The 10,422-nt window shown below is 36.5% G+C and overlaps 1 long non-coding RNA gene across 2 annotated transcripts in view; it reads left to right on the top strand.

The window, feature by feature from the left end:
• The first annotated feature begins 787 nt into the window (after positions 1 to 787).
• Positions 788 to 10,422, top strand: part of LOC129402577 (uncharacterized) — a 170,251-nt gene continuing 160,616 nt past the window's right edge. The window contains exons 1-2 of one of the 2 annotated variants that reach the window (XR_008628704.1): positions 788 to 964; positions 1,092 to 1,161. This is a non-coding gene — a long non-coding RNA (uncharacterized LOC129402577). Of the gene's footprint in view, positions 965 to 1,087; positions 1,162 to 10,422 lie in introns of both variants that reach the window. The other variant, XR_008628703.1, reaches the window with a different exon arrangement.

Here is a 10,422-nt window from a genome sequence, read left to right as displayed (position 1 = left end):
TTTATTAAACTGAACTTCAAATGAGAAAACTCCACTAATCTTCCATATCAATGTGTTCTTTATGAAGGAAATAAATATAGTTTATTAATAACTCAGCATATGTATTTTAGAAAAAAATTTGAAAATTACTTTGTGCTCATGCCTTAGTCTCCATCTTGGGACCTGTAAAGTAAATGACTTTTCAAGTATTTAATCATAAGAAACTGTACATCCAAATGCATCTTAAAACATTACTAATAAGCAAATATCTATGAATAATTTAATTTTTACAATCTATGGAAGCCCATACAAAGGTTAAAACAAGTTTAAAAATCATTAACTTGCATAAAAAGGCAAATGGCACTTTGGGACTTAGTATTATAAGCAAGATTTCATTTTCATTTATCCTAGTTTCCTGAGAATAGCAATGTTATTGATTTATTCTGAGAGAGTTCCCCCCACACACGGTGATTTTTTTTTTTTTTACTGCGGTGGGTAATAAAAAGGATTACAGGCCCCCAGAAGGATGAGATAGCATCAGTTTGTAATCCAGCCCATGGTTTCCTAGATACCGTATTGTCTATTCTGTTCCGCTATGTGAAAAATGTTGAATATCAACAATGGGTTTCAGTGCTGTATTGTTGAGTTTTGTATGAACTAATCTAGCTTCACTAAGAAAAAAAAGAAAGAAAGAAAATAAAAGAAAGAAAGAAGAAAAAAAGGGAGAAAAAAAAAAAGAACCACAGCTTTGGACAAAAGTCTATAGCCAGTGCATTTGAAACTCCCCCTGCACAGGAGCTGACTGTAGCTGGGGAAGACAGTTTACTCATTTGCTCTCTCTTTTCATAGTCAGCTGGTCCCTCTCCTCAGGTGTACATCACCTATTATCATTTCACCTGTTTTGGTTCTCTGATGAGGAAAGTCCTAGGACTTGTCGGCTGGGATAGGCCTCATTTACAAGACAGCTCTGTTCAGTATTTGGAAGGTAAGCTATTCGCACAACTTCTCTGCTGTCGCATGCTGGCCTAGCTCTACAACTTTGCGGCATCTCACTTCTTTTTTTTTTTTTTTAACTTTCACTTTTTCTTCTCTTTTTCTTCTTTTGGAGAAAGAAAAGCCTGACAGGTTTCTCTGGAAAAGTGGCCATCCATGGAATGAATGAAATGTTCCCTTTCTCTTCCAGTAAGTAATTGACTTGTAACTAAAAATTGAACTGGCTGCTATGTCAACTGCAATGTGAGTGGCTGCTGGCACAGGTGCGGCTCACTCTTTAGCCTGGAAAGAAAAGGGGCTTAACCTGTGATTAAATTTCAAGCCAATTGACCTCAACGTGATAGTGCATTATTCTCACTTGCCTGCCGAGTGCCCTGAGATCTCATTTGACCCTGGTTCTGGCACCTGTGTTTTCAAATGTTTGGCGTAGCTAAAATAGGGCTGCTCTTTTGGTTAGCGATCAGGCGAGGGGAGAACAGTTCCCAGGGAAAAACAAATGATGGTCAGCCGACGAATTCTGTAATTCAGGTCATAGCTTCCTTCTGTTTCTGGTTGGGTATTTCTCTTCTTCTCCTCCTTCTTGCTTTTTCATACAGAAATTAAGATCGTAAATTCTTTGCAAACTTTTTTTTTTAAGTGTGGATTCGTGGGTAACCATTACTAAGAATATGTTGTAAATCCCTCTCAGTGAAGTACAAACAAGCAAAGGAAGTGAGAATTATGGTGCTGAAGGTTTTCAAAGCGTAACTTGGCTTGTGTTTTCTATATATTCCTGGCTCTTTAATAATTTTCTTAGTCTGGGGAATAAAATAACAGTATTGATTTTACAAGTTTCTGTAAATAAAAAAAAAACACCACACTTTAGCAAGAGGAGCCTATTTGAGTTACAGAGACAAGCCTCTATCTCCTTCCCAAAAATAAATTAAAAGCCAATGACATCATTGGCCATGTATACTTGAGGCTCATTGCTCTTCCTTCTACGTGAAAATGGTTGCATTCTAAAACTCTGTAGAAAGGAACCTGCTAGGAATGTTGTTTTCTCTTCCTAACTTCCTTTTAAACCTGAGAATTGGAAGAAAGTGCTGCTGCTGCTTGCTTAACCCTGCTCTGAGTATCAGCCTGTGTCCAGCTCTCTGTGAAGCCATTTCTGACCCTCTGCTTGCAGTGGTGAGCCTGAATTTTTCCCCTTCCTTGCCCATCACTGTCAGTCAATTATAGGATTGAACTGAACCAGAAAATCTGGTACAGTCTGGTAATTAGTACAAAGGGTTTCCAGTCTAGTGTAAAGACAGAGATGCAAGAGCCCCAGCAGTCACAGAAATCGTTTTGATTGGCCATAGACACTGCTTTTTAGTGCTGCTCGGTGACTTCCTAAAGATATTGCCTCCTACCCTACAGGTCTTCTCCTTCAAGTACATTATGGGCCTTTTTTTTTTTTAAGTCGTGTGTGTGTGTGTGTGTGTGTGTGTGTGTGTGTGTGTGTTTCCTTTTTTAGATCCAACTTCGCCCATTTTTACTCTGTCATTTTTGCCTATCAAACAGACACATTTTGACTTGCCCAACAAAGAACCAAGTTATCAACACTCACAGAAACTGACATTTTTAATTCAGGCTTCATTATGTCTTTGAATTATGACAGTGAAGTACAAAGACATTTTAAGAGTTTTTTCATTATTTTTTAAAAATCCAGCATAGGGATGTTTATCTTTCTTTAGTATTCATATTTCCTTTTCTACCTTTATTCTCAGTAATATATAATTAGCATTATCAAAACCATCAGCTATTATCCTTTATGACTTTTGACCTTTATTTTTTAATATGTCTCAAGCTAGCATTCACTGAGATGAGTAAAAACTCTTACTAGATTTTAATGAAATATCTTTGAGTCATAAAAACAATGGAATAATGTACATCATGAATCTCTTATGCATTAACATTGCATGACATGGCAAATAATGTTTTTATGAAACAATAGCTATGAGAAAATTTTCAGAGAAAAATCAATCTAGAAACTTGAATTTAATAGAATTATAATTTTATAACCTATATTTCATTATACATTCTAAATCACTACTTTGGAATATTTGGCTTATTATTAGAGCTATTTTTGGATAATTTTTTTTTCAGAAGTAAACATCCTCTTTGATTATAGATTGCAATTACTCATTAGTGACACATTAGATACAACAAAAGTGTTTTGTAGCCTGTCAGTATAACAAAAGCCTGCCCTCAAAAGATAGATAGATGTATATTTAAGGGCAAATTTAATGTCTGACACTGTGTACAAAATTGCAAAAGCAGCAGTGCCCAGAATAATAGAAGCAAAAGTACAAGATTTTTTTACCCAAGAAAGCTATCTTTAGAACAATCTACATCATGATTTTAGTTGTGTTGCATGTGTATTGTGAAACTTCCAAAGAACCCTTTAATTATCCACATCTTAATGTAGTTTTAAATAAATATCTGTTTTTTCCCTATATACTATCTTAACAAAAGTGGATGTGTTACCACGTCTGGTACTGATTTTTATGTCTGACTTTACTATTAAATTTCAAGAAGGTTAATATTGCTTTTGTAACCCTGTCATGAGTAATGCATTTTCCCAGTAAACATGTCATAATTGTCAAGGCTGCTCAAGAAAGCAATATTTCTGTTGCAATAGTTTTACATTTGTTTCTCTATTGTTTTTAAACCATAATATAGCATAATGCTTTGAAAAAGAATATGCACATTTATATGATTAACACTTTTTGGTTTTTAAGAAAATCTTAACCCTTAAAAACTAAAAATAGAAGAGGGCCCTTGAACACTATATAAATGGGCAGCTTTTGTAGGGCAATATCTGTATTCAATTTTACCCTCCCCCTCAAATCTGAACCTTGAAAGGTGCCCTAGAGTGACTAAGGATGAGTACATTCCGGTAACATTTTTCTGTTTTATTTTTAATCTAAAGTGTGTGATTAAATTCAGAGGGTATGTGCCACAGAGAGGAGGTCATTGTTCTATGTTCTGAAATTGCTGACTGCTGAGTAGGTCTGATCAAATTAAAGGTATTTGCAGGGGCACATACAGTCTTTTCAACCTCAGTCTTACACTAGAGACAAAAGTAAGACTTGGAAAGAATATTAAGATTTTCTCGCCTTTTGGTTCTCAGACCCTGCTCCCTTGAGCTCGTAAACCATTTGGGAACACTCGAAGTATCCCAAGTGACCACTTATCTCCTTAAGACCACAGTATCTCTGCTTTTCTCTTCTGTGTCTGAGTTCCATGTCACATGGGAATCTCGTGCTGGAGGGAGATTAGTTGTTTGGTTTTATTTTTGTTGTTTTTTAACGCCGAATGAGACCATTTTGAAGACCAGGAAAGCAGGGCACATGTAAGATGATATACTGTCCAGGAACAATATTTTTTCTTGTTACTCAATCTATTGTCTCTTCATTCCCAGCTTCCTTAGCTAATTTATAAATAATTTTTCCTACATAAGATGAGTCTTATGTGTGACCATCCTAAAGTGTATTTGTAAAAGCATACACTAAGAGATATAAGACCCAAAGTTCAAAATCAAGATGCTTACGGAGGAATGAGAACTGAGGTAGAAATTGCTATTGGATAGCATGTTATAGACAAATCGTCCTGTAATTAACATGACTTACTTCTAAATATGTTATTGCAACCATTAGGTATAATTTTGATCCGTCTATAACAAAGTAATATTTGGGAAGTATTTTTTTATTTCACTTGTAGTCAAAAAAAAGAAATTACCTTTTATAAGTATTGCTAAACTTCAATTTGACCTTTGTGATTGGGTATTTTCCACATCACAAAAAATAAATAATAATCACAATTTATTTCCCAAGAAAAAGAATTTAAGAAAAGAAAGTTGAGTCAAAATACTAATTTTTCCAAAAGATGTGTTACAGATTACAATTTTCGCAGTATCTACCAATAAAAGAGTAACATAGTCAAATCATTCTGGGCAACATAGCATACCATGTCCCCTCTCTAGGAAATTCACAATATGTATCCGTACTGGGAAAACTCTGAAAAAACATATTGGGAAGTTTCCTTTGAACTTTACACAAAATAAAGTATCTCAAACTATTTTTCTATTGACTCCAGGTTTTTCTGCAAATAAGAAACAAATATTTTAATTCTTAGTAGCTGATGTTTTGTTAAGCTTACTTTGGAAAATTCCTCTCGAATAGAACCTTTTCAGATATTTTAAAAAATCTATAGAATAATTCTTGCTATTTATGTTAACTGAATTTGTGTTTGCCAATCCTTTATTTTCATCTTAGTGGATTAGACCATCTCCTTAATTGACATCCCATTAAGTCAATCCCTCAACAGATATTTAGGCAGAGTGTTAAAGAGTGGGAATACAGTAATTAGTAAATGAACCAGAATCCCTGACCTTATAGCACTTACAGTCTTAGTCTGAGAAAAGATATTTGAGTCTAAGCAATATTAGTTGTTTCTGGCCCTCAGAGTTTAACTAGTTGTTTTACTTTTCCTAATTTTAAAATGGTAAACTGGAGAATTGGGGTAGGGGATTAAAAAAGCATAACACCTGTCCATAAGTTCTGAAAATTTACATCTGACTCCTTGAATAGAGATACACCTGTAATCTACCTATGAATTAGCAATTATATTATGATAGTTCTCTATTAACCCAGGAATGGACTTCTGTTATTTAGAAAAGGGAAAAATATAAAGAAAAGAGCAAAAAGAAAAGGGTGGGAAAGAAATAAAGAGAGAAGAAGGAAGGAAGGAAGGAAGGAAGGAAGGAAGGAAGGAAGGAAGGAAGGAAGGAAGGAAGGAAGGAAGGAAGGAAGGAAGGAAGGAAGGGAGGGAGGGAGGGAGGGAGGGAGGGAGGGTGGAAGGGAAGAAGGGAGGGAGGGAGGGGAGAAAGAAAGAATGAAGAAAGAGAAAAAAGAGGAGAGAAAGAAAGAAAAAAGAGAGAAAGAAAGAAGAAAGAAGGAAAGAAAGAAAGAAAGAAAGAAAGAAAGAAAGAAAGAAAGAAAGAAAGAAAGAAAGAAAGAAAGAAAGAAAGAAAGAAAGAAAGAAAGAAAGAAAGAAAGAAAGAAAGAAAGAAAGAAAGAAAGAGAAGAGAGAGAAAGAGAGAGAGAAAGAGAGAGAGAAAGAGAGAGAGAAAGAGAGAGAGAAAGAGAGAGAGAAGAAAGAAAGAAAGAAAGAAAGAAAGAAAGAAAGAAAGAAAGAAAGAAAGAAAGAAGAAAGAAGAGAGAGAGAAAGAGAGAAAGAGAGAGAGAATGGAAGAAAAAAAGAAAGAAAGAGAGAAAGAGAGAAAGAGAGAGAGAATGGAAGAAAGAAACAGAGAGAGAGAAGGAAGGGAAGTAGGAAGGACAACAGGAAAAGTCTTTCCTGAAGTGCCCACCTATTGGGTGGGAATCCTTAGCTTGTGATGTTACCTTTCTCGGATGAGACTTCATTCAGGTGTCAGCTGAAGAGATCAGTCACACTCTGCATTTCATCATTACCTTTGTCATAATTCAAGGAGCATCTCTTAATCAGATTCAGCTCCTGGTGGTAACCATGGATTCCACCTCTATCGGGAAATATTTTCTCTGATAAGATATCCAACCTTCTTTCTCAGGCTCTGTCTGACTTTTATGTGGAGAATCTATGCCTTCATGCGTGCATAAATAACATCTCTCCTAAGCAAAGCAAAAGACTGATCCATGGACCTCCAGACCACCCCGTCCCTTGAACTTCCACACCAAAATACAGGGCTGGGCTTTACTAAAAGAAACTTGGAATGCTAAAGAAGTGAAAATCATGAGCTGTGTCTTCTTATTTTCTTCCTCTAGCTAGCTGGGAATAATTTTCTAATTCATTTTCCTGTCGGTCGTTTGCCTATTGATATATGCTAGGCCATGCAGTGCATGTCCTGTTTTATTCCTTTTAATTAACTTCTTAAAATCAATTATGATTACTTGTATGGATTTCTATTCTCTCTTCTCATCAAATTTGTTTGGCTTAGCTTTTATTTACACACCACTACCCACTGCTGTGAATTAACAATAACAAAAAATCTGCTCTCTTCCCTTCCACCTCTTGAACTGGAGAAACAGTTAGCTAATAAGAGGCTAAATGAGAAGCTGGAATCCTTAAATTATTTAAATTGAAAAATGGCTGGTTTTACCATCAGAAAAACTCAAGTGGACTGTAAGCCCTACTTGATTGTCCCCCCTTATCTGGATGATCTTATAATGACAGCTGGAGTTATCTGCCACTGGCATCACTGTCCACAAAAGCTTCTACTCTCTCTGCTCAACTCTCTAGCAGCCCTGGGGAGCTGAAACTGTTTAAGAGAAGAAGGACATTGAGGATTGGAAACTTTATTAAAATGCAAAGCTTTATTTCTCCAAAAAAAAAAAAAGTTTAAGTTCTCGGTTAAAAAAAAAAAAAGAAAAATATATTCAAATAGCCAGAAATCATGGGCAGCCTGAGAAATTGAGATTTCATGGACTGCCCCCCATGAGTCAGGGTCAGTATAAAATAAAGAGCAATGTAAAATAAATAGCAGCAAAAAAGGTACGGGCACAGGAAAGGAAAGGGGAAGGTTAGGGAGGTACCCACAGGATATCACAAAATTTCTCTTGGTAACAAATTTATTCTTATACTAACACCCATGGGTTTCCTAAATTTTAAAAATTTGAAAACCGTTCCACTACAAATATTGCTGTCAATGTTGGGAATCTGCCACACTTTGACTTGGGATCAGAAAATAGACCTTCACTTCACTTGCCATGTGATCATGAGGAGTCTAACCCCCAAAATATATATTACATATATATTGACCCATTTAGTCCATTAGACTGAGAAACAACAACAACAACAAAACAGTGTCCAAAGGACACCACATATATTACTCACTAGTGAGGTTAAACATTAAAATATTGAAATAAAAATCTTTAATAAAAAACTTTAATAAAAAGTATTAAAGTATAGACCAATCAAGTAAGTTATTACAAATAAGGAAAATTGGCAGTACAATTAAAATTCTCATTTTAACTTAAGTGTATTAAGCTTTTCTTAAATCTTCTCTTAGTAGGATTTAGGAGAGCCCTTAGTAGGAAAACAAGATTATTCTTATCTGAAAAATTGATAATCCAATACTTTAGTACTCATAATTCAAAATAACATATCATCTTCTGTGCCACACTACTTGGAAAAAAATTATATGGGTGTCAGAATTATCCCCATCATACCATGACAAATACCAGCAACCATTTATTGAATACTTATATTATTGAATACTTCTCAAGCCTCATTTTCCTTTCCCCTTAGGAACTTTGAAAAGGAAAAAATCAGGCAGGATGGTATAAACTACCTACTTGGTAATTTCTCTTTGTATGCAGCTACCGAGTTCAGTTAGCATGTGAAAAAATGGAATCAAGTTCCCTATTCCTTTATCTTCAACAGAGATTGGTCAGTTCCCAAATTGCTCCAGATATGAGGACTTTCTCCCACTATCAAAGAATGTTGTGCTTATTTTTTCTAATATATACATACATATTCCATATAAAATCTAACATGTTTATAAATGGTAGATTTTTGTCATGAAAAAAAGATTGGCACAATTAGATGAGCTATCTTTTTTTCCTGTTTTCAGTACAGAGATAACTTAAGGTGTGACCTTATAACTAAGCTTTCATTCTCAATGTAAGAAAACAGGGTCCTCTCGTATCCAGAAGAGAACTGGGCACTGGAATCGAGAGAGTCCTCTTTGTCTGGCTCTTGCCTCTACCCCCCATTAGTATGCACTACTGCAAACTTGAAGCCCAGTAAGAACTTGTTTGACTTGGGAGTTTGGTTTTTGCAAAAACCCCCAACCTTTGTTCCACAGGGACTTTCATGTCAAATGACAGTCTCCATAGTAATGATGACTCACGTCGTTTGCCCTGGCCAAGAGAGTGGATTGGTGTGCAGGTGAGCCCAAGGAATACTTTGGCAAGGATAATCTTGATTTTGCTGGAATGAATTTTTATAGACACTGGTTACAAAGCCCAGAACTTTATTCTAATTTTACATTTCTTATAACGTAGCTCAATCACAGCTAATCATGACACATCAGAGTCTTGAGACACTGGGGTTAAAAATAGATCTTTAGCAAAACTGACAGCCAAACTGCAGAGCTACTAAGTGACAGGAGAGCTTAACCTCTCCTGTCACTGATTCCTGGCTTAACCTGAGACCAAAAGGGGCTCTCTGAATGAACACTGGCTCTCAGGAGCCTTCCAGCAGACGATGTGACCACATCGTACTCCTCTAGTCCCTCAAGCCTGTGATGTCCCTTATACTAGGTTGATTCGACAGTTTGCGATTTATGGGGCACAACAGGCAAGACTGTGTTCACATCATACTAACATGGAAACCATCTCTAAAGATCAAATATTGTGAACATCATGAACTTAGTTGTATGCTCCATGACCAAATTTCTATCCTTTGTCTTCACTGTATTTCTGAAAAATGTGTAGCTGAAAAACAAACATTGAAAAACAAAATTATTTTTTTTATCATTTTCAGTGTTCAAATACAATGATTCCTCTGGAGAACTTTTTTTTTTCTTTTTGGGTCACACCTGGCACTGCACAGGGGTTACTCCTGGCTCTGCATTCAGGAATTACTCCTGGCTGTGCTCAGGGGACCATATGGGATACTGGGAATCAAACCCAGGTCTGAGTGCAAGGCAAATGCCCTACATGCTGTGCTATCACTCCAGCCCCCCGGAGAACTTTTAAAAACCAAGATTGAAACAATATCCCCAACAAGTTATTCAGTGTCTCTGAGGCCCAGAATCCCTCAGAGGGCCTTAATACCTTGACGCTTAAATACGGAAGATTCTTTGCTTTGAAAGTTCCACACATGATTGCGAAGTATAGCCAAGATTGAGAATCCCTGGATTAAGGGAGGGACTAGGGAGAGAATGGGAGAAGAATATAGGGAGATATTAAGAAAGTGTCATCATGAAGTCGTAATTGGTATTATTCCCTTTTGTCGCTGTGACATTCAGAAGCTGCCCAAGGCATTCCCGGAACTCAATCATTCCCTGAATCTGTGTAGTTCTATGAATCACAGGCGCAGAGCAGTAACTTCTCTACTGCTGAATTCTGAAATAGGTGGAGAAAACCTTTCTCCCCTTGTCTCTCTTTGGGGGCTGGTTCAAGTAGAGAGTACTTGGGCCTACTAAAGTTCGTCAAAATAGACCAGTGTTTCAAAAACTAATATGGAAGGTGAGAAACTCTCCAACCAGGACAGGAAGACACTTGCCTTGCACAAAATCAACCCTAGTTTCACCCCCAGCACCACATATGGTCCCTTGAATACTGCCTGGAATAACCCCTGAGCACAGAACAGTAATAGCCCCTGAGCACTGTAGTATGGAGTACCAGCAACCTCCACTCCAAAATAAATAAACAGCAACAT

Source organism: Sorex araneus, chromosome 2 (genome assembly GCF_027595985.1).
Source record: "Sorex araneus isolate mSorAra2 chromosome 2, mSorAra2.pri, whole genome shotgun sequence".
NCBI classification, from domain to species: domain Eukaryota; kingdom Metazoa; phylum Chordata; class Mammalia; order Eulipotyphla; family Soricidae; genus Sorex; species Sorex araneus.
Note: the sequence above shows the minus strand (reverse complement) of the source record. Positions and strands in the feature narration are given on the sequence as shown.